The 25,256-nt window shown below is 44.0% G+C and overlaps 2 protein-coding genes across 4 annotated transcripts in view; one reads left to right on the top strand and one right to left on the bottom strand.

Annotated features, from left to right (window-relative positions):
• Positions 1-25,256, bottom strand: part of LOC144830794 (glycoprotein-N-acetylgalactosamine 3-beta-galactosyltransferase 1-B-like) — a 556,105-nt gene that overhangs the window by 615 nt on the left and 530,234 nt on the right. The gene's annotated exons all lie outside the window — the stretch shown is intronic.
• The window catches only part of LOC144830768 (glycoprotein-N-acetylgalactosamine 3-beta-galactosyltransferase 1-A-like), a 712,051-nt gene that overhangs the window by 440,001 nt on the left and 246,794 nt on the right, over positions 1-25,256 (top strand). The window lies entirely within an intron of this gene.

Below are 25,256 nucleotides of genomic sequence, written 5' to 3'. Positions count from 1 at the left end.
GAATGAATACCTGGCAATAACACATCACCTGGGTCAGTTTTCAGTGTCTATTTCATTTAAAGAGATACATATCATTATACGAAACACAAACTATTCTCTGTTTCCTGGACGTTTGATGTATTATTCTTTGGCTAGTTTCCCCAGTAGTCTTCTTAAACTTGGCTTCCTGTGTAGCAATCAGTATCTAGGCTTCCTGTGCTGTCATCATTAGCTATGGTTTGTGTACATTCTTTGCTGTATAGAATTCAAGTACATTAGTCAGGTGCTTCCTGGGCTTTCTTGGCTAGCCAGGCATCAGCTATAACCATCCCAAGTTCTGCTACATTTAGTCTTCCTTATCTACATTTCAAAAGAGCACTTCCTGGGCTAAGCTTCAAATACAAACTTCACAACCCAAGTTTTAGGTCCTGCCTTCATTAGCCAGTCTCTGGGAGAGTTCCCGGCACCTTTATTTCCTTCTATGCTTCATTCACTGGACTTCCTATACATCGCCTACTAGCTTGTCTTCTTTATAGCTTTCACAAGCCAGGCTTCCTGTATTGCCTTTTGTAGCCAATCTTCTAATACAGCCTTCACTACCTAGTTTACAGCAGCTTTACCCTCTAATGGCCGCTTTCTTAAAGTCATCACAAACCTTGCTTTCTGAACTGCCTTTAGGAAGCAAGGGTTCAAAAGCAAGTCTTCAGAAGCTTAGCTACCTGTACAGTCTTCACAAAGTAGGTTCTTGTGCAGTCCTCAGTACTTTTCCTTAATAATAACTTTCAGTAGCTGGGTATTGAGTACAATCTTCAATAGCTAAGCATCCATCAACAGCTATTCTTCCTCTGTTCAATCGCTAGGCTTCCTGTGCATCTTTACTAGTTGAGGTTCCTGTAGTCTTCGTTAGTTAGGCTTTATGTCTGGCCTTCGCCAGCTAGACTACATTCCGTCTTCACTAGCTACTTTTTATGTGAGGCCAACAGTAACTAGCATTAGGGTGTGCTATTTACTACTAGCTGGTATTCATGTGAGACCAACACAAGGCCGGCTTCGAGTACGGCCTTCAGTCTATAAGCTTCTGTGCACACATTTGCTAGTCCTCCAGGCCAAACTTCAAGGGCTAACCTCTCACCTAGTCTTCATTAGGTAGGTTGCATGTGGAATGTTTACTAGCAACATGTCCACATAGCCTTCAGAAGCTAATCTCCACAACAGCTTTCAATAGATGAGCTCTAATAAGGCACTAAACAAATTTTATATGCATCAAAGACCAACTACGTTGAATTAAGCGATAAAAGGTGATATGTATGACAAAAATCACAATGTCAGCACAGAATTGTGCAATCATTTTTTTAAAAAAAAGGACACAACAGGATCACAGGCGCTTGAATCATCAAAAAATACACCAGAAATTCACTCATGATAAATCATATTAATTGAAAACACAGTGAAACAGCAGACCACCATCCAGATGAACTATGAAACAAACTGGACTGATTATCACTCCAAATGGAATGATTACGAAAAGAACACCCAGTGTTTTTTTGTCACCATCCGTATTAAACAGAGCAAACCACTGAGCAGCCGCATAAAGTACCAGGGTTTGAGATTCGCTGGCACCACCAGAAAGCAAGGGACTCAAAGAGAGCATCACATGTACAGTTTGCTATGCCGTCTGCACAATCAAATCAAATCAAAATTTCCTTTATTCGGTATTTCAATTATAGAAATCCATAAAAGCAATATTGTGCACATTTTTATATTATCAAGCAGAAAATTTATAATACACTGTAACTAAAGAAACAAGGTTAAAAGGAATGTAGGTTCACATTTCATTTAAAACATTAATCTTTGCTTAACAAAAAGTCACTTTACAGGTTTTTCTATGCCTAAAAATGCATTTCAGGAAATTAACAACGTGATAGCAAGTAATTTCCGAATCTAAAAACTGTAAACGCAACATGGCAGGGCGGCATTGTCTGACACCCCACAGTTTTAACAGAGATAGTAACCAGAGTTTGCGATGTTCATTATAAAATTTGAAAAACATGGCTACATGTATGGTGGACTGCGGTGATTTGTCATCGCAGGGACAGAGAGGTAAAGTTTGGTCCCAGGCATTCATTGTGGGAAAAGCTACTAACCGGTGAAATAGGTTTAATCTGAATCTAGTCAGTAGAAATCGATCGAAAATACCTGTTTCAAGCGTTAGGTAAGGCTGGATGGTAAGGTTAGCCTGGACCATGACAGCGTGATGGACGGAAGGTTTCCCTATTTCGCTGGCGAGCCTTAAGTTGTCTAAGTGGCTCAAAGCCATGTCTTTTAGGTCTTTCTTGGATATCTCACTGATCTTTGCCGGTGTGAAGTAGAAAGTCTCTAGGCCTAGGTCAGTGAGAAAGTTTTTGATGTAGGCAAGCCATCTTATTTTTAGGGAACGGTCTAGTGCCATAGAGTCAGCCACAATCCCCTTGGTTAGCATGTTTTTATCAGAGGTCCAGATACCTCGCCATAGTAGCAACGGTTGGTTTTTTACCAGGTCCTCTATATATGGTATGCCTAGTTCTGTGTGGCATGCGTATGTTGAGGATTGTTTCGGTGCTACAAGGAGAAACCTTAAAAAAGTGTTCTCTACAACCTGTAAAGCAGTAACATCTGCGTGCCCCCAGACTCCGGCCCCGTACAGTGCGGTTGACTGGCATTTGGCACTGTAAGTTTTTAATAATTCCAGGGGCGACCGTTTGCCCAGTTTTTGTCAGAAGGACATCAGGGCTGCTATGGCTCTCTTGAAGCAATGTTTCCTGGCCTCGACTGCCACTTTCCAGGACAGTTTGTTATCTATCGTGATACCTAGATAGGGGTAGTGAGCTGTCACATCTATTTTTTTGTTTTTAAGCAATAGGTCCTTAGGCTGTTTTCTCCCTGTACCTGCCATCATTACAAAGGTCTTCTTAATGTTAATGTGGAGGTCTAGACTGCCCATGAAGATCGAATATCTGGAAAGTACTTTCTGCAGTTCACGCGGAGTCCGAGCCAGTAGGACGGCATCGTCTGCATAGAGCAGAGCGGGAATCGGGCGCTGTTTTACTTGTGGGAGGTCCTGGGCACCCCTCAAAAGGTCAACCTCCAAGCTGTTTGTATAGAGGGAAAATAAGAAGGGGGCCAGGACACAACCTTGCCTTACTCCACGCTCTACTCCAAAAGATGCCGATAGCTCGCCCTTTGCACCGAAACGGACTCTCGCGGAAGCCTTAGAGTATAATTCCCTCAGGAAGACTAAAAGTGGGGGATCCACCCCCATTTGTGACAGTACAGACCATAATTTCGTGTGGGAGACACAATCAAAAGCTGCGGACAGGTCCACATACACCATGTAGAGTCTGTCCTGTTTTGCATGGCTGTATTTCCCTATGATCATAGATAGGTTTAGAGCCTGTTCTACTGTCCCGAAGCGTTCCCGGAAGCCAAATTGCAAATCGGACAGGATACCCCTTTCCTCCACCCACTGCTGGAGTCGCTCGAGAATGACCCTGCCAGCTACCTTGCCCAGCGAGTCCAATAACGAGATCGGGCGGTAGCAGGCAGGGTCCTGGCGGTCTCCCTTTTTGAAAATCGGGACCATAACGGACTTCGTCCAGGACTCCAGAAGCCCCTTCTTTGCAGCTGCCGTGCATACCCTGGTGAGTATGGGGGCCCAGAGATCTGTATTATATTTAAAGAAGTCCACTGGAACACCGTCAGGCCCGGGAGCTTTTCCATTTTTACTTGATTTTAGGGCCAATAGGACCTCGGAGATGTCAAACTCTATGGAGATGGGATATGCCCCAACTGCGGGGGATTCATCATCAGTTTCTAAATCTGTTTCTCTTTTTTTGAAAATTTTAGAAAAGTGAGATACCCACACGGCCTCTTCTATGGCGACTTCGATTTTTGGGGTATTATCGTCAGCCAGAAATGGAGATCTTACTACCCTCCAAAAGGCTTTGCTGTTTTTTGCAAGGGTACTATTATGAAGTTCGTCCCACAGGGCCTGCTTTAATTCGGCCTTTCTCTGGTTCCTCGCATAGAGGTATTCTTTTCTCAGTGTGGCAATTAGCTGAGGGTCTCTGTCATCTTTATTCAGTGCCACTTTTAGTTTAGAATGAGCCAATGTGCAGTCATGATTAAATCATCCTTTTTTGTTCGAGGTTTGGGCTGTTAGTTTCCCTGTGAGTAGGGACTTAATTTTTTCTAAAATCATAGAGAAATTACTTAAGACTTCCTCGTCTGCCACCCTTTGATCTAGGCATTTTTTGATGTGAGGGTATGTTGATTTTATCAGCTCTTCGGTAAGTTGGCGAGGATTTATCTTCGCCCATTTTAAGGTGAACCCATTTAACTGACCCAGCTGTAAGTTATTCTGACTCAGGGTTTTTACTATCATTAGGGGAAGAGATTGTTGGTGAATTAGGTTCATTTCCAATTTAAGAGCCGAGTGGTCACTTAGTGCATTAGGAATAACTTCAAAGTGCTTGACTCTGTTTAGCAGACCAGCCGATAGTAAAATATAGTCTACCGTTGTGTGATGACCCCTCCCCACATAGGTTGGCTCTAACTGATTGGTATTGCCATTTGGACTGTTCGCTACTTGGAGGTCCAGGTCTGATAGCAGATCATTCATTGTGTCACCGAATTTAGTGTGACGAAAATGGGTAAGGGGGTTACCCTTCTCAGTCACCATCCCAGCACCATTTTTTCCCGAAAGAGTGCAGTGATGTAGGTTGAAATCCCCCCCCCCCCATAAGAATGAGACGGTGCCCTTTCCGCCTTTTGCCTGTCTTAAATTGGATAGTTTCTCATTTAGGTTAGATATCAACCTCAGAAGCTGTCGTTCCTCCAGGTTATTATAGAAATTGATAAGGAAAACTGTCTCGTTTTTGGGTAGGGAGAGGGAAAGAAGCTGGAAGTTAACGTCCAGTTCAACAATGGTTATTTTTATTTGCTGGATGGTATTTGCTATGTAGATATTTAATCCCCCCTTTGGCCTGCACAATGTAAAACAATATTTTCCATTGAAATTGAAATGAAAGCCTGCTGAAATAAATGTCATAAACAAATTGTTCCCAAGGTGGTAAAAACGTTTTTCAAAAGTGTGAAGGACATGCAACTCGTTGAATGGAAGAAGGAGGGGTGTGAACTAGTAACAGAGATATAAGTGACATTAAACGAATGGGAGAACAACTTAGCAGAGACTATCTCAGATGAGTAAAATGAATAGGCAAATTTGGATCCAGAGTCTCAGGCCATATACTACCAATGTTTGGCCTCTCCAATCTTGCTTAAAGATCCTGTGTTTCATATAAGTTTAGTGTACCTGGAACAACACTATCTCTAGAGAGACTTCCAGCAAGGTTATGTTCTTGCTGATGGACCGACACATCTCTTACATACATTCTTGAAAAACTGCTCACCGCTCTGGTCCATATGTGTTCACGTCCTACTTGACCTCTCAGTCACCGAAAAAATAATCTTGGAAAGGCTTGCTACTCTGACCTGGATCAAATGGCTCTCCATAGGATCTCTTTTATCCTCTTCAACATGACTCGTTAGGTGAAATTGGCCACATTCCTAGCCCTACCTTCATTGTTGTGTGTCATGTCTCTTAAGGGTCTGCACACTCTACGTTGTCTACATAATTCTTCGGGAAAACATCTTTGCCACCTTCAACTTGGCTACCAAATGTAGGCTGGCAAATCTATACCTACAGCAACACAGTTCATTGGTGAAAAATGATGTACTAGCTAAAAAGGGTCAAAATCAGGATGCACCAAAATTGACTTTGCCACAATGCATCGAAAGTCAAACTATTGCATTGAGATAAAGGTGGCTCTTCAATGCTCTCGCCGCTCCTGACACATTCCATGGGCCCTCCACTACCTCCATCTCAAGCAATCAGCAGCATGGCTTTACCTTGGAAGGCAAGCTGTTATTGTGACCACAGGTGGACAAGGTACCAAAACACACATTATGGAGGCAGGGCAATTCATGCAATGGGTTCCTCCCTGCGTACTCTTTTCCACTTCCACTCCATTCCAAGGATATTTTTTTCTTACAAATTGGAAGTTTCTAAAGACGCATCTAAGCATTTTAAGTGGGTCCCATTTAACTGTTGTGGTTGCATTGTCTCACTTCTGCTATCTTGATGTTTATGTAAATTAGTAACCTATTCAAGAAGTCTCTCCCTCTCTCTCTCAGCACAAAGGAGACCTTTAGTTATTTGAGACTTACATAAAAGCATTAACATGTTCCATCCTGTAAATCATTACAAAACATGCTGTGTGTCCTAAATTACATTTATCATCTGCAGACTCTACGAAATGAAAGATTATGAAAGGCTGCAGCTGTATCCATGTTCTACTGCTGGTCACCAACTCTCACTGCGTCTATGTACACTGTCAATGTTCTCTTAGTAGTGTGCAGAGTAGGTCGGACAGGCCTATAAAGCAGTCTGGCAATGCCCAAAGTGCCCAAATGACAGGCTAGTGAATTGGCTGCTTTTGTGCCTTTGTGTGGGCTGGGTTTTGAGATGTGGTGGGTTAGTTTTGTGTGTGTGTGTGTGCGCGTGGGACAGTGTTGTGAATAACCTTTTATAATGACCATGATGCAGCAGGAAGAATTACTGTTCATCGGTAGGTTGCACTGGATGCAACCCAATGATGCGACAATGAGCTCAAAGTGTCCAGGACCAACCCTACATACTTTTTCTGTAGTTCCAATTTGCTTTACTACAAACAGGCCAAACATGGCACGATACCCACAACAAACTCAGAGGCACAAATCTGGTAGGACAATTGTAGGATACTTTAGCAACCAGACAGGGGACACTCAAGAATTATTTTGGCGTCCTGTGCTTTCTGATTCAAGCGTGCCACAATTGTTATATTGTTATACATGGCTCAGTAGACATGTCAAGCAGGATATGACAGTGGTGTGTCACAGGATGCTCACTGCTTCCACTCTGATTATTCTGTGGAATTCAACTGAGTCAATTCTGCCAATTCAAGTCAGACTGTTGTTTGCACCTGCAGGCCTTTCACACCTCTTCAAGTCTTAAGTGCGGGCGGACAGAAGCTGCAGAGCTAATGCAAATTAGCCTCCTAACAACTGAGGCAGGTAAAGGGTAACTTGCTAAAAGTTACTTTTCCTTCATATTTATTAAAATCACTTCACCATTAAGTTGGATTTTTTAATAATTATTAAGAATAGTGGTTTAATTAGTTTTCTAGCTGGACCCATTCTCGGCACACAGTATTAGAATATAAATCTGTTTTTCTACACAGGACAGCCGGGCCTGCAGTAGTGTAAATCATTTTTAGGGCCTTGTACCTTTAGGGACTAGGTAATATTAATGTTTTACATGTCCCACTTTTAAATACCAAGCACCCTACCTTGTGGTCTACAACGCTTACAGAGGGATTTAAAAGGAATTTTTGACTTATCAAAAAGGGTCATTTAAACAGGCCGCACTGCAGGTTTTACACTGCAGCAGTCAGGCTACAATGATAGGCCTGGAGCCATGTTTTCCTTTGTCACATCAATAGGTGACACAATAAGTACTGAAGTCCACAGGTGACCGTTGACTTTTATGCTATGGGTGTATTTCCGCCCCATACTGTGGCCTTATAAAAAAGCTAAATACGACAATTAGGGATTAGCCAATTTTTCCAAATTTTAGGGGTCAAACAAATACCTTAGCACTGGATAGCAGTGTCCCAGTGTGCAGAGACTGAAAACCAGCAATAAAATAAGGTCTAGCAAAAGGTGAAAAATTGGGGTGGCCACACAGAAAGGGCAGATTTCTGACAGTGGGCATCCACTAATGTATTGCTAAAGATATAGGTCTGTAATCTGCTGCTTACAAGTTAGAATAATTCTAAAAAATCTTTGAGGATTAATGTCCTTATTACAAAGCACTCAGTGTAATGTGTCTAACACCTTTTAAAAGCCAGAATAGAATGACAATAACCGAAAGTTCTCAGGGGGTTAGTAGAGGTGGAAAAGTGGAATTAGAAGAGAGAAAAATATGGGGAAAAGAGTGAACAAATGGGGAAGGTGCATTGTGGATGCTTCTAACTCCATTAAAGCTAGTGTTGAGGGACCAACAGCACTTTGTGAAAAATCTTTTTGATAGGGAACAAAAGTAGTGAATTGAACTGCTGCATTTCCCTAACCACACCTCAAATTGATCAGGATTGCCTGATTTACAAATGTGGGCACTTGCTAGGTCAAAGCATTCCAGACAGCACTGCTGTCTGGTTGGCTAATGACATCTTGGGGATATTCTAAAAGCCTGAAATGCATCCGCCCATTCTTTACCACTGGCTTTCTGTTTTGTAACTCACATTTGCTTGCTTCCTATTTATTGGATGTATGTGTTTTAGGCTGTCCAGCTTGAGTTAGGCCCTCCCATGGAGAATAGCCTGTTTACTGTCTTCTTCCACGAGTGCTCACTTTCTGCAAACAGACCTTTAAATCTTGTTCTTATCTGGTTGCATTTGCTGTGCATTCAAAGACAGAGGGCAAATGTCGGGGTCTGTCTTCCAAGGGAGCTTAGTGTTTACTTTTCTTTCTCTTACTTCAAAATGAGACAACCTTACTGTGAAAGTAATTTTTTTTTTTCAAGCACACAACAAAATGTATATGTATGTCAATGAACTGTGCAGATAATTCATAATATATCACAATTAGGAAAGCACAAGTGAAGCAATTTTTTTGTAATTTTGAAGTGTGGTGGAAACAAATATTTTAAAATGATCAAAAGAAATCAATACATTTCCACACATTATTTTTTGTGCAACATATATTTTATCAGTAAAACTGTAGGTCTGTGCAAATGTAATTATCATTTAATTAAAAATGTGTTGTAGAACGGAGTGGCTTAGTGTGGAGAATGCATGGTGTGGTAGCGCATTGCCATTACAGACAACATTCTACCCCACTCTATGTCCCTCCACTCTACAACACTGCACTCTGCCTCTCCACTCTAAGACACTCTACTCCACGGCACTCCACTCTATGAAACTTTATCACACTCTACAGTACGCTACTCCACTCCATGACACTTTACAGCACTTTATGTCACTCTAACACACTCTATGTCCATCCACTTTACGACAATGATGGTGACTCTAGATGGCACTTCATTTTATGACACTCTACTCCACTCTATGGCACTCCACTGAATGACAATCTACTCCACTCTACACCACAACACTTTAGTCCACTGTACGCAATCCCTCTATTCCAATTCATGCCACTTTACTTCTCTTACCAACACTCTACTCCATGACACACCAGGCCACTCCACTTTACGACAGTCTAATCCACTCAAAGCCCCTCCACTTTATACCCTTCTACCCTACTCCCTTCACAACACTCCACTTCACAACACTCTACAACACACCACACCACTCTCCTCTATGCTACTAACTTATAGCCATGCTGAACAGCAGCCATCCTGGTGGATAACATAGCTAATGCAGCACAAAAAGATGATGGACGGAATGTTGCACATTGTCAAACATTCACCCCCAGTCACAGATCTGGGTTTAATCCATCGTTATTTTGCTCACCACGCCACCCCAGTTCAGACATAGCCATATGCAAATCAGTCTTGACCCTGTGCCTCATGGGAACAGTCCAGACCGAACTGCCAGGCCATGTCTTCCCTGGACCGTAATCAAGCGTCATCAGCCAGGATAGTTTGACTCTAGTGGCGTAGTGAGCACGGGACCCACGTCTGGGCATACCCTTCCCACTTAGGGTGAAAATGCATCTCAAAAAGATGATGGAGTACAGTTTGGTTTGGACTGTTCCCATGAGGCATAGGGTCAAGACTGATTTGCATATGGCTATATCTGAACTGGGGTGGCGTGGTGAGCAAAATAACGATGGATTAAACCCAGATCTGTGACTGGGGGTGATTGTTTGACAATGTTCAATATTCTGTCCATCATCTTTTTGTGTTGTATAACATAGCTGAAACATATCAAAGCTAATAGCTCTTGCATAGGCGACACGTTTTAACTTTGGCAATGCCTGTCTTTTACTATCAAATAGACAAATGAGGGCAACTTTTACTCAGCCTATTTTATGTCCCAGTCTAACCTTCCAAGACTCCGCTATGGCTACTGTGGTCATGACTGTTGTTTAGACACTTTTTCCGAGATTAGAGCCTGGCCCCAGCGCAGAGGCCATGGTAACTCCATTCTCCAAACAACATCACTGCAGAATTCTCCAGCACTGCTGGCCTGTTCCAACCCTCCTGACCAGAAGAGCAGTAGGGGGAAAAGATACATGTCCCATTCCCTCCTTGGATCAGACTATGTGACGCTCCCATCGCCAGCCACCCCAACCAGAATGTCTCTTTAGAGCCTGCCTATGGGAGCCCCCTTCCTGGGGAAGAAAGGGGATGCCAACAATGAAAGGCCAGTGCCATGATGCTATTGCGGAGGGGGTGGACTGATGCTGAATACTGACAATATAATCGGAAGGTTCCCACATTAATAGCTGGTGATAAAGCAGGGTTTTTACCGTCTCCTTTGGTATTCTTTCATTTATTGGAATTTGAATTTTTTTCAGTAATGCACAATGGCACTTCTCTCATCCTTGGAGCCCATCTACAAGAATTCACGTGTAGACTACACAACAAACAGACATTGTTTATCAACGTCCTACACTTTGCACATCTAATAAACTTAAGATGCTCAGCTTGTTTATACGTCAGCTATACCAATGCGATTTGCATACTAATCAAATAATAACATAACCAGTAGAATCGCTGAAAAACACTTTAAAAGTTGGGCCAGCAGATAGGTAAAAAAGACTGGAGGAACGGTCTGTGAACCGTAAAGTTATATATTAATCACATGCGCATAGCGCTAATAACCAGTAGGATGGCTTCAGAGCACATCGTGAGGGCGCTCTTTGCACAGAGCTGGAAGTGCAACACCGGGTTGGTGAAGAACATATGTGAAGGATTATACATAAGAGAATTGAAACATTAGGACAAAAGTTCATTTATGCCGTGCTAGGGTTGCAAACTGCCTAGAAAATGGTTTACAAGACGCACAAAAGGAGAAACCAGAAGCAGACGAAGCCAGCGCGCGGAGTAAAGTCTCACATCTCAAATCTGGCGGAGTCTTACAGCAGTCCTATCACCCTGCGAGAGGCAGCGACGCTGCCTGCAATGAAACCGCACGGAGCTATCAAATGCTCGTGCTGTTGACACACGTGGATGAGGAGCCGGAAATAGGACTGAAAACGAGGCGATTGTATCCACCTCGGACGTGCCCATCCTGCCAGGCTGGAGCCAAGCTAAAGGCTGAACATTTCAGGTACGCTTCTTAAACCAACAAAGTACGACTCCCAGCAGCCGCTCCACCCCACACAAGCACAACGATTAAAATGATTGGTCATTAATTACGGCACCAAGTTGTGCAAGAGGGCTCAACAAAGAAAAAACATTCCAGGCACGCCTACAAATGCTGCCAGTAAAAGGGACATTGCAATATCAAGAGGTCTGAGCAGGGCACTCTAAGCCAACATACAACGGACAAATGAGAAGGCAGTACTTACTTCATGCTCTGCATGAAACAAAAATGCTGTACAGCCCTAAATGACCACAAACAACCCCCGTCAGTAACAACAAAATATAAATGCCAATGCAGCATTCTTGAAGGGTCCTTCTGGCTGTTTCAATTATAACACCCCATAGGTCCATCTCTTAACAGCACAGCTTGACATTCATGTGCCAAATACAACACATGTGAACCCTTACAAACCCCCCCTTAACAATACTTGTGGCTTGATGCTCTGCGTTGCCTCAATTAAGAAATGCTTGTTGCAGAAGGGTGATGCCCTTTCCATGCCAGATTAGCTGGTCAGAATCTAATGATATTCACCCATCTCTCACCATCAAATTACAGACAATACAAAGCTGTGTTGAGTTCTTGCTATCTTGGAGCAGCATGAACTGCTAGTGCAGCTCTGAAAGAGGCCCCTAGGTTAGGACTTCCTAAATGTAATGTCAAGAGACCCTGCCTGACCCACAAAGCTTTGAATGTAAAAGGCCCCATCAATGCAAATCCGAGGACTGTACCATATAGACATCTCAGATCTTCGAAACCACCTTCCACTCTGCTCAAAGATTTATCAATTCATGAAAAAGAGGGTACAGCTTCTCTGTAGTAACATCAGCCTGTGAACCTCTCTCCTGCAAGCCTCAGTAAAGAATATAAATACATGTACATGATGTTTTAAATTTGTTTTGCTGGTTTTTCCATCCCATGAAGTTAGTCTTAGGTAAGCGACACCCCTGCAAGTGACACAATTTGAGTTTCATCTTTTAAACATAACCCCTCCCAGACGGGCAAGTGTCCTCGAGTTCCCATGCCGATACATGCACCCTACCTTCCCTTGCGGTAACAGATGAGACAAGCCTCAGATGATTCAAAACAACCGCAGCTTCTCTTTATTCACATATTGAATTAAGAAAACACACAGTTAAAATGTAACCAAGCATAACGTCATAATTGCCCAAATTGTCTTTAGCTCCAGGTCAGTCTTAAGTCCAATACAGCACTTTGTAACAGCGCCCTGGGCGAATGCCCCTTCTCAGCAAAGGTCTAGCATCCCTCCTGCAGCCTCTAGGCTACACCTTGATGCCAAGTATTGTGGGAGGCCCTCATGCCTGACCTGGGCAAGTGCTGTGTCTGCCCTCTGCTGACCCCCATGCTGACCCATAGCCTGCACCCCATTACCCTGCCGCAAGGCATCCCAGGGCACGCGATTGAGTGGCTCCACCTTTGGTTATTGCACTCCTTCTGCTCTCCCTCGTGCTGTTCCCGCCACACTGCCTGTGGTTTAACGACCTCAAGCAGCTTCCCCACCTGCATGCCTCCTGACGCTCCCTATCTATAGTCTTGTAACATGAGCGCCCCCCCCCCATGCTGCGGAGGAACAGGCCCACACTTCCGACAAGTGTACCCGTCTGGTTCGTGGTATCCTTGCGCTTTAAGGTTAATGAGACCATGCCTCGCGAAACCCCACCTGCTAGCCTTGCACACTCTGGAGATAGTGATGATCAATTTCTTCCTTGACCGTTCTACTGCTGCGTTTTCCAAGGACCCACTCCATACAACTTATTGTATGATCTCAGACCATACTAGCTCTGCTGGTCTGGTGAGGCTGGCAACAGCTGTCAGTCCAGCTATCATGGCCCCAATTAAATCCCCACACTCCAGGTCGGCCAAGTCATTCCCTCCCAGATGCACCATTAATTTATCAGGTATCCCTCTGTGCTTTATTGTATCATGAACGGTAGGCAGCAGGTGTCCCCGTCGAATCCCTAGCTTGCCCATCCATGAGACCTTTAGTGTTGTGCAGTCACATTACTTTGTTAGTCCTTCGTGCCTCCCCCCATCACTGTGCCCTGGCGACAAACGAGTGTCCCAGGATCCACACCCTGTACCCCTGACCGAGGGCACCTGTCATGATGGAAAAACTTAGTTTAATTTAGGTTGGATATAGCGCCGAAAGGCACCTGAGGCCCACCGACCTATCTGTTTGATGAGCTTTGCCTTCAGGGCACTGACCGCAGCCTTTGGACCACATTAAATTGACATTGACTAAGGTATGAGTCATCCTCATGGCAGAAAAATGGTTGCAAGCTATGGGTTGAGCTCTTTAAGTAATTCAATATGCAGCAAATGGGGCAGCAATCACTTTCCGTGAGGTAAGGCAGCCATGTGTGCTTGTCTCTCCCCTCTTGGTCTGGCTTTGACCTATGCAATAAAGGGTCATAGCGCTGTCCTCCATGTGGAGGTCACTCCTTCTCAAGCAGGTCGACCCTGGGTTGAATCAAATCGGAGCCACCAGTTCGCTGACCCTCCATTCCCCGAAGATTGCCAGGGAGAATGCCGCTCAAAATACCAAAAGCTCATGCCTTTGTGTGCCGATGCTTCAAAGCTTCTTGAACACCTTTTGCAAGGTGCTGAAACATATGGGGCATCTCCCATCCTGATTTCTTGGTGAAGGTGCCCCATCCCTTCATGGCTGCCCTACAGTAGAAAATATCGGCTGGGTTGCTGTTGCCGGCTAATTTTGCGTAGTAAGAAACCGTGTTAATTTGGTTTTGCGCCAGGATCTGGTTTTGCTTTTGGAAAAGTTCCACTGTATAAATCTCTCCACATCCCTACCGGACACTTGGCATATTCCTTAAGCACCGGTTGTAGCCTTAAAAGTCTCCCAGCACTTACAATACTTGGTCATTGTCTTGTGGGCTGTTGCACTTTTCACTAGCATGCTCAGTATAGGTCTACCAGGTTCCACAGCTCTCGTGGTATAGTTGTCCCGTCAAGGTCCGCATGCGGCGCCAATTCCCGGAATCTCTGCCACTGAAAAAGAGACACCAAATCAGCCACCGCATTCTCAATGCCAGGACTTAGCCTGGCCCTGACCGCAATATTAGCCCTGAGCTGGCAGCCTACCAAATGCCCTAGCAAGCAGACCAATATAGGGCAATAGGCCATCCTCAAATTCAAAGCTTGGACCACCGTGTGATTGTCCACCCATAGTGTAATCTGCTTGTTGGCAAGACTTCTTCCCATATAGAGATGGCGATTATTATTCAGAAGCGGTATAGTCCCACCAACTTCTTGGTGGTACCCTTCTCACACCAACTTGTCAGCCAGTCCGCCTATGCCAAGCCCAAGATGGCCCTAAATACATTGCTCCCAGCTGCACTGCTGTCACCCAGGAGTCCCACCATATCAGGGTCCCATTGAAGTCAGCCAGGAATTGCACCAGATCCTCCTTTGCCCCTTGTGTTAGTCTGACACTGTGCTGCCTCTCTGTCAGCCCTCTTGTTAACCATACCAGGCACCTGGCAAACGGCCTCCCTGCTGGTATCACCCAGCTAGCAAAGTTAAGCTTGCCTACAAGCTGTTGAATTTCCCCCAGCATAGCTTTCTTTTCCCCTAGCAATACTTTTATTGTGTGCTTCAGGTCCTTACTCTCTTCTGCTGGTAGCCTGCACTAGCCCTGCATAGTGTCCAGGTAATAAATCCATCCCCCAGCTGGGTGAAGTTCCCCCAGGGCCCACTCCTGAAAGCTGTTAAAGGCCTCGAAATAAGCACAGGAGATCGCACATCTCATCGCAGGGCACCTGTCATGGTATTACTCTTCCCCCAGTTTGAAACCTAGCAAGTGATAGCTTTCTGGGTGCAATGGTAGCCAGCAGAATGCTGATTTGATGTCTGCCTTAGCCAGCATGGACCCTTTCCCACTTGTCCTGATCTTGCCTATGGCATCATCTATGGTGGCATAGGATACCAAACAGCAGTCCTGATCTAGCCAGTTGTTGACCGACTCCCTGGCTGGGTGTGACAGAGGATGAATACGTCTAAACTAACCAGGTTCCTTCTTGCGTACCAACCCCAGTGGCGGACGACACCACAAAATTGCTGCACAGGGGTTCTGCAAAGGGGCCAGTGATCTGCCCCAGGCAAACATACGTGTCTACTTTTTCTTTGTCATGTATGGGTTATCCCTCACTGACTTAAAGTTTTGGCTAAGACGAGGAGGTAGGGGGTCATAATATGGTATCTTAAACCCTACTGCGAGACCTTCTACTAGCAATTGTTTATCTTTATCCTTAGGGTAGCTGCTCAACAACTTCAGCAATGTTGCAGATTTTACTGGTGTTGGTAATTAAGTGGGCAACTAATCCTCAGCCTCTGGTGTCCCTGCTCCTAGGCTCCTACATTCTGCTGACGGTATTTTTGGTGTCCCCTTGCTCTTTGGGCCTCTTGCATTCAAAAGCTGTATGTGCCCCCCCTCCCCCCGCAGATGCTTCAGGCGTGCCTAAACTTACAGGTCTGTCCCCACTTGCAATCGTCCCTGTCATACCTCCAGCATGCTGTGTTGCAGCTTTTCCTGCTTTACCTCCCGCATACACCCTTGGTTTGTCATTCTGTGTAATCCCATCCAGCCTCCCTTTTTGTCCTTTTCCCAGGAAATGTGCCTCCTTGCTACTGACTCCCTCCCTGGCAGCCAACATATGGGTCAAATACCTTTCTCCATCCTTGTGGTACCTGTCAATGCAATGCCAGGTTTGCATTTTTATTGTGAAGCCCTCATTGTACAGAAGCCAGGCATCCCCTTGATATTACTGCTGTGCCTTGTTCACTTTCTGCTTGTGCGAGAAGAGGCCTCTGCGCTCTGCAGGAAGTTCACTACAAAGAAGCTAGCTAAAGTTCTGAAGGCTCGGAGCCAATTCTCAATGTTACGTTCCACTCTCTGCTTCTGCCTCTCCCTTTTATCCTCATCCTTCTTATCCTGTACTGTTAGGTCCTATCCTGCCTGGGGTACTCCCAACAGTGAAAAAATGTCTAAATACTCCTTCGTGGTTCAGTAATCAATGAGGGAGAGAGAAGTTTATAGGAGTTCGCCTCAGCTTCCCTTATAACATAACACAAAATCAAGAAGAGTGAAAGGAAATCGCAGTGATGATCTCCAACTGGTTTCTTGGTAGGACCCTCAACAGTAATGTTCAGTCAGTGGTATGTTTTTTCACTAACGTACTACTGGCTGATTACATCATTGGGTCTGTCCTCCACCAGAAGGAGACGTGTCTTGTATACAAGGCATTTTTGGGATCCGTTCTATAAAAATGATTAAAGTTATCTACGGTCCACTCGCATTTCTTAAATTTATTTTCGAGGTTTACCGTAGACAGGGGCAAGGTTAAAAAAAGATTGTGACGTGTCAGTGGAATATTAGGTATTCCCCACATCTAAATGACTCAATATAGGCTGATTTTGAAAAACTCTTGTATTTTGAGAGTCTCTTTTGACTTGTTGTCTTTTTTCTGTTCTCAAGGCCCATTTACTCGATGCCAGCCCGAGTGAGAGCAGTGCGGCATTTGGGGCAGCTGGCCATTACAGGAAAAAGACAAAAAGTTAAAAAAGACTCTCGAAGTATGAGAGTTTTCCAAAATCAGGAAATATCGAGTATCCAAATCCGAACAACTTTTGCATGGTCCTGACGAAAGCCAACGACCTAGGAGAGCGCATGTATGGATGAAACATGTTTACTAGATATACCCTTTTTAGGTCTCGTGGTGTCGACTGCGCACATGTGCAGTCTCGCTCGTGAAATTTTATGATTTCAAGGGAGATTCACTAGTGGGCTTTAAGCCCCTCCCCTCTTTCTCATTGGCCGACGTCACCGTTTATGCTAAACGGTGGCCGGCCATTGGGAAAGAGCTTGTGGTGACGTACAGTTTTCTCTCTTTCTGCCGTCCCACTTGGACGGACTGCCCTGACTTCTTGCTGGCGTAAAAGGTTTGTTATCTTCTTTATGGGTCCAAACAGATGGCCCCATAATAAACCTTTTATGCCAGCAGGCCGAGGCCGTCCAAGTGGGACGGCAGAAAAAGACCCCAATGATTACAGGATCTCATAAGGACAATGACCTGGACTAGCCTTATTGTGTACAAAAGCATCTAATTTGTAAAGGAATGAATGAAAGTACACCGAGAACGACCTTCGAAGAATGAGCGAGTGTGAGAGCATCCGGGAGTGTGTCACGTTTGAGGGCTCGCGCGCTGCGGTCTGTAGTTCACCTTAAACCGCTGAGTTCAGAAGTGTCTTCGAAAGCTCTTCGTTCGGAGACTGCTTGTTATTGTATATAAATGTCTCTTTACTCCACGCATTCAAGCGTGCTTCTGCTGCCCGTCCCCCCCACAGCACATTTGCACCCCTAGAGTGTCATTTGACACATTTGAAAGTCTAGCCCCCGCTTCAAGGCAGCTGTTGCTGTAAGTGAACTGGGTCACTGCTGCCCTCCTCCACGCACATCCTGCAAGTGTACAGTGCCCCATGCAGGGCACGTTTACCCTTCCCTCTGCATGGATGTTCTACACCTGTCCGGAACACCATTTGCACCCAACAACTGGTGCAAGGTGGTATTTGAGCATTAATCAGTCAGTCCCACCGCCAGCAAACGTCACTGAAAAGTCCTGTGTACTGATGGGAAAATGCGGAAAATCAAGGAACTGCGGAGGGGGTCGTGGGATACAGCGGAATATCTTTATTTAACGAGTCCTACCACAAAAGCAGCACACAGACACCTTGGTTACTTCCAGACCAACAGACGACTGGGTTCAGTACGTGCTGCAGAGAACAGTTTCCACCTGGCAGAACACCTGAAGGGCGACTCAGCCTTTCATCCTTTTGCTTATTTGATCACAGCACGCATGTTGACATAATCTGCTCATATTTAAGCCCCTGGAGACGCATCAGTTGGTGGTGTGTGCTACACAAATAAACACCAGGATCGTTTTCGAAGCCTGCCTTCTCCTGTGGGGCGTCACCTCACATGTGCCCCTCCCCCGGCGCCTAACTCCCTTGTCCTTCCACTGGAATGAATGTTAAACACTCATGTTGTGTTTTTGAAAAAGCGTGTGTGAAACTGAGCCTCGTGTAAAACAGGGGTCTTAGTTACAACATGAAAATTACCGCTGCGTTGAGCACTTGTTCCAATGTCTAGTCATATACAACAGAGCACAAAGGGACTCTTGTGAACAGTGTTTTCAGTGGGAAAAAATAGTGAAGGTATTCAAGGCTTTAAGTGGGATGAAAAAACTGGAGGGGGGTCTCTCAAAGGGGCATGGCCAGGTTAATTAGGGGCGTGGCTTTAACAAACTTACGCTAAAAATCTGTGTTTAGCATAGTGTGCCGCCCGACTTGTATTTTGCTGTTTATCATTGCATCGAGATATGTGAGACAACAAGTAACATCATAGCTACAACAAGTATGGACTATTGGCTTTGTCAATGGTTATTAGTTGCATAAGATAAATAAGCTGCAACTATGGTTTGTTACATATAATATTGAAAAAGCTTCCAATTAAAGCCCTGGTGACCCTACCACAATGTTGATGTTCTTGCGTTTCAGAAACGTTTCAGAAAGAGAATTACTCTTTAAAGGATTTCCCTTCCCCCACAACGCTCACCTGGCATGACGTCATGCCGTAACTTCTCCACTAGTGAGAAGTGAGCAGTGTGGGCAGCGCACATTAATGTAATTGCTGTCTCGAAATGGGTCTCTATCGGGCTGTTTTGCACTGATGGAGCAAGGATTCGCACGTAAATCGACTTGCTTGTAGTCAAGAACCTCGAATAAACTTTAATGAACTAAATCAATCTGTTTGTCTCACTAATTTCCCATTTATTCTGACATTTTGGGTGTCCCAGTGATGCTTGCATATGTGGTTACTAACCTTAACACGCTTGCCCTAAAATGGCCGCTGCTTAGCGGGAATTTCTTCTGCGCATGCGTTGGTCACACTCACGTGACGTGACGTACTCGCAGTTCTGGTGGGAAATCTTTGCGCTTGCGCACTAGCTTTAAAAAGGCCGCTTTGTGTTCTCACATGCCGAAGCTTGCCCTGCAGCTTATGCAATGCTGTTCGTCTTGCACTAACATTAATGCTATAGTTAGTATAAAGTAAGGGGAGTCATATAGGGATTCCTGTTATACAGTGTATTCATTTATTTCTATGTTCTAAATTGTTTTCCTTTACTTTTCATGTGGCGAATCTTTTGGGCCTGGGAGGTGTTCCATCTTAGAAGTCCCTACTGCGCATGTCACCCTGGCAGAGGGAAGAAAACCTTGTACCAGTGGAACCCAGCCAGCTGGCAGCCACAGTCAAGGTGCTCCTGGGAATCGACCTGAAGCCCAGCTAACGGAGTCGAAATGTACTACATTTGAAACATTTGTAATAAAATCTGTGTATGCCATTGTAAGATGGAGACCTATGTCATGGGAACCCCAAATTCAATAGGCGTTCCCAAAAGATGTAAATTGGGGCTTGAGAAAGTCTAATCCTGGTTGGTGTGTTGACCTGTCCTACTTGTGGACCAATCGAAATTGGGGATTCTTACACTTGCAACATTTGGGGGGTGGTACACTGACCCAAAAACAGTATAACTAGCCTAGGTTTAGCTACAGAATTTGTCCGACTTGTCCGAATAGCTGACCTGTCACTGACCCAACGCACACAATAGGTGACTAATACAGAGAGCTGCGGAGCACTCTGTCCGTAATTTCCATAGACCCAAGCGGGGTTTTGAGAACCTTAAATGTTGGCGGAGCACTTTGCTGGGAAATTCGATAACCCAATCGGGGTTTTGACTGATAACTGCAGAGAGGGTGGAGCGCAGGCGTTGCTACCGAACTGCGGGTGCTGGTCTTACCTTGGTGATCCTGTCCTGATCCTAATCTGGTCTTCCCGTCCTGTCCTGGGGTTCCATTCTACATCTGGTGGCCTACTGGTGACTGTCTTTCCTTGGGGTTTCTCCTGTCCTTAACTGACCCGTGGCCAGGGTTGGTCTCCACACCGTTCTAGGTAAATATAAATCTGAGGGAACCAAATTTGCATTCTCTATTCCTTGCTTTTAATAAAATCGTACTAGCACATTATCCTTTCTTCTTACTCTCCTTTTGCACCGATAAATGATAAAGTCATACATTATAGTTGTTATACTAGCATGTACCAATTTTTCCCCATCCTTTAAGTATGTTCCTGCATACAGTTCATGAAAATTAGATGTTCCTTTTCTTTACCCTCCTTTAGCTAAATGAAATGATTGCTCTGGAATATTAGCGTGTTCCACTTTTACCTTCCCTATAGTTACATGTTATCTTCAAGTCTACTATAGATTTATTAAAGTTCTTCTGCTTGCTCACTTTTGAAGGATATATAAACTGTGACATTCTAGCATGTTCCTTATTTTTCCCCGTCCTTTAGTTATTCCACGTCAAGTCTAAAATTCCTGAAAATTCTTACTAGCATGTTCCCTGTTCTTACCTTCCCTTTAGACTCATAAATGGTTGGTCTTATTTACTTCCTATATGGATATGTGCTCTTTATAATCTTAGTTATTGACAGTTTACTTGCTGTGAACCTTATGCTTTCTGAATTCGATGAACTCTAGATAAAGGTTTTAAAACTTCCTGAGTCTGTGGTTATTATATGAGTGCAAACATAGTAAATGGTATTTTGGTGTCTGCCTTTCTTTACAGCTAGCTCCCTGATCCATTGTGGTCATTAGGTACCCGTAACAGTGGAGTGGTAAGTCGGGTACATTGAAATAAATAGGAAGGTACAGGGTTACTGATAGTAGAGTGTAAGGTTACCAGATTAATAAATATGATGAATTAAAATTTATGGGCCCAAAATGTGCATATGGTAAAATTGTTGGTCGGGTGGCCTGCGCGCACTATCAGTAATTTTCTGATAGCAGAGGTGATGGTTAGGGACTAGTTAAAGGAAGGTAGGACTAGTTAAAATAGGTAGATAGGTTATTTGCTGCTAATTGTGAAAATGTTGCTGCTAAATCGATCGATCAAACATTGATGTTTTATTGCTTTGATAATTATGAAATGTTTTAAATTGTTTTTCTTGCTGTTATATTGATACATGTACTAATAAATTTGTTAATGATTTGTTATATGTTTGTCTGGAATCCCCGGGGGAAGAATAGCGGGTGGTGAGGAGAATGCACGCCGTAGAGAGGTCAGTGGCTTGAGGAAAATTGGTGCAGGTTAGGTAGAACTGGAAGCACTAATTAGGGTTTTCTGAATAAATGTTTGAATAAATGGTAGCAAATAGTTCGCTGGCAAAACTTCTATTGTGATACACCCTAGTAAGGATCACACGGAGGAGTAGCAGGTTCGTCTGAGCTTGATTGGTAGCAAAGGAGTTCACTGGTGAAACTTTAGACTTAGTATATATATCCCGAAAAGAGTGGATAAGTCGAAGGAGTAGCAGGTTCACTAATGCTTGTGTGAAGAGTAGGCAGAAGGGATCTACTCGCAGTATTTGAAAAGTAAATAGAAGAAGTTTACTTGCAGTGAAACAAATCTTTTCTTTTTAGACACTCGAGTACAGTGGCGAATGTGTTTACGTTGTGAATTAAACAGAGCACTTGCACTTTAAAGGGTAGAAATCGAAGTGTTTCGTACCTTGTGAAAGAGGGAGTCAGTTGCGGAGCTGCGCTGACGTCACTCAGTGCCGCGCTGGTATTGGTTGAGACAGCGGGCGTGTAACTAAGCGGAATTGTAAAGGAGGGGTGAGCACAGGAGCGTGAGAACTCGTTTATGAGAAATGCCGCGCACTAATTGGTTGAGATTGTTTTGAAATAACGCATTTGATTGGTTGCAGAAAAATAAAGACGCTTTTTGATTGGAAGTGATTTTGTAAACAAAGTCGCTTGTGGAAAAGTATATGTGGCATCCGTCTAATCCAGAGACTAGACCTGATCCAAAATATATAGGTTTTGGAAAAGATAAGTGGAAAGGTCGTAAAAGAGTTATGTACGGATATAAGAGGAAAATGACCTTAGTAAGCAAAGTGAAAAATTATTTCAAGAAAGACAAACCTATCAAAACTAGAGAAGGAGTTGTCATTCCACCACCTAATACTCCCACATCTTTTATGATGTTTGACAGAGGCTACCATACTTGCGTATGGTTGGAAAATTGGGTGGAATATACTAAAAATGACGGGATTTTGGCATTTCCGTTAGATGGTACCTTTAATAGTAGGATTCTGTTCAATTTAAGAACCCGAATGAATGATTTACATCCCAGACCCAGACTAACGCAATATGAGGCCTTAGAAGAATGGGAGATAGAGGCTTTTGAGCGAGACAGACCCAGAATGGACAAGGGATTGACTAAATGGTATCCAAAAGTAAATAAAGAGACCCGAGAAAAAAGAATGAAAGAGTGGAGACAGAACATGATAGTAGAAGGACTGTACCCTGTAATAGCACTAGAAGCGCCAATGGGAGAGAAAAGGACAGAGAAAACAAAACATTTGATGACCAGTGGGGATTCAGATGATGATTATTTGGAGGAATTGTTAATGAAGAATCCACCTCCTTATAATGAAGGATCAAGACCCCCAAGTGCAAGAGACACCTGTCTAAGACCCTTAAGTACAGGGAATCCATTCCTAAAACCTAATTATGGTGAAGGACCAAGTATGACGCATCCAACTGCCCCGAATTATACTCCTACCTTAACTCCGCAAATATTGCATGAAACCTCCATGGAAAGGGTACTGCAGGAAAGAGAGCGAGAGGCTCTAGCTAAACAGAGAGCAGAATTAATTCAGAAAATCTCCCAACTAAATACAAGTCCTGAAGCCTTGACAATTCCAGTAACTATTGGGCCAGTTGTTCCTTTGTACGGGGATAAACAGGGGAGTCCAAAGACTCCGATTATTACCCCAGCTGTAGTACAGCCGAGAAAAGAACCCTTAATTGTAGATGATCAGGCAAGTGAATGTGAATCTGTGATTTCCTTGATGGATTTACCGATAAGGGAACCAGAAGGGGGTTCACGGAGGAAGAACACTCCTTTCAATTCAGGAGAAGTGCAGATTGAGTCAGCTTCTGGTACTAGAAGTGCAACAGTAGTGACTCCTGAAGAAATTGAAAGATGGAGTCGAGAATTAGAGAAACAAAATCCTCAGTCGAAACCATTAGATATTTACAAACTAAGAATAGAATTGGAAGAACTGATGGCTGGAAATGTGGGGTTAGACAGACTGAATACCTTTACTGAGGAAGAATTGCTGTTTTTTTGCAAAAGTATCACCCGTAATACCAGAGTGTTCCATGAGAAACTAATGGACACCGCGGCTAGTATGGGAATAGATATTGGTAAATCTAAAGTATTGCAAAAACCCTACAGAGCAGAGTTCTCAGACAGAGACTTAGAAAACATGAATGTGTCAGGGAAAAAGGTACAGATCAGAGAATTATTAAACCTGTTGCAAAAATGGGGAGAATTAGAAAAATGGAAAGCCAAGTGGGCAAAGAAAAAGGAGGAGATTAGATCAAAACAGATGGCGTCCGAGTATGTCTTAAAAGAAGCTGAAAAGGCAGAGAAATTATATCCTAAGCGAGAAGTGCCAGGGGGAAAATATGTGCATGTTCCATGTTCCCGACAGGATATTGTGTCCTTTACCAATGACTTCCCAAAATTGCGAGAAAAACCTGTAGATTGATACAGACAGGTAGAAAGGTTTGCGAAGGTTCAGAAATGCCTCTGGAAAGATTTAGATGGTTTCTTTGACATTTTAGTTCCCGTAGATTTGTGGACTGAATGTAAAATTGCTATTGATTGGCCTAGTGAGGAATTCCCGAGGGACCCTAACACAGGGGCTCCTTCAGCCGAGGTAATGAAAAAATACAACCAGGTAATGTTGCATCTCAAAGGAAAGGTGCCTGCCAAGGAAACTGATTGGACCCGTATAGATAGAACTACCCAGAATGGGGATGAAACTGTGCATTCCTATTATGAACAATTGTTACAGGTGTTCAAAACGTACAGCGGATTGGACAACATTGAAATGAAGGACATGACCCACTTCATTTATAGATTTGTGCTAGGATTAAGACCTGAGATTTCAAAGTGGATCAAAGATAATAAAATCTGTTGGCAGTCTAAACCAATTGATGAGGTCCTGAAGTATGCTAAATATTGCGAGGATGAGATGGCAGACAAACGAAAAGCATTAAAAGAAAAGGTCATGTGGGCACAGGTAAAGTTAGCGGAACAACAGGAACAGCAGTTAAATAAATTGACCAGTAATCAGACTCAGGGCCCCGGGGGTGGGGGAAAGCCCAGAGTAAAAATGAGCCGAGACGAAGTCAAAAAGAAGTTCCCCTGTCACGGGTGCGGACAGATAGGTCACTGGAGAGACGAGTGTCCAGCTGTACAGAATGGTAATGTGCAAATAAATGATTTAAATCCACAGACGCAGAATGAGAAATCACGGAAGACCCAGCAACAGGTAAAGCAGAATCAGTTGCCTCATGCACCTAGACAAAATTATAGGAGCAAAGCACTACAGGGTGAAGATACCGAAGTGTGGGAAGTAAGGGAGAATAAGAATGCAGCAACTTCACAATTTCTGTTAAATGACACGTTTCTCTGTGATGACACTTACTGACGGTACCTGAGGGGGGAGGACGAGGAGTGCGTGCTTGGCGCCTCCTTGCCGGTGGACCAGACAGGGCCATACATTGAAGGAAAGGTTGAGTGAAATGACGTCACCTTTCTGTTGGACACCGGCGCTACCCGTTCTACTGTGAGAACAGCAGACGTTCCAAACCTACCCCTCTCGGGAGAAGCGATCCAAGTAGTGGGCGTTTCTAATCA

The sequence above is a fragment of the Lissotriton helveticus genome, chromosome 1_1, assembly GCF_964261635.1.
Source record: "Lissotriton helveticus chromosome 1_1, aLisHel1.1, whole genome shotgun sequence".
NCBI classification, from domain to species: Eukaryota; Metazoa; Chordata; class Amphibia; order Caudata; family Salamandridae; genus Lissotriton; species Lissotriton helveticus.
The sequence above is the reverse complement of the archived record's forward strand: the minus strand, read 5'-3'. Positions and strand labels throughout refer to the sequence as shown.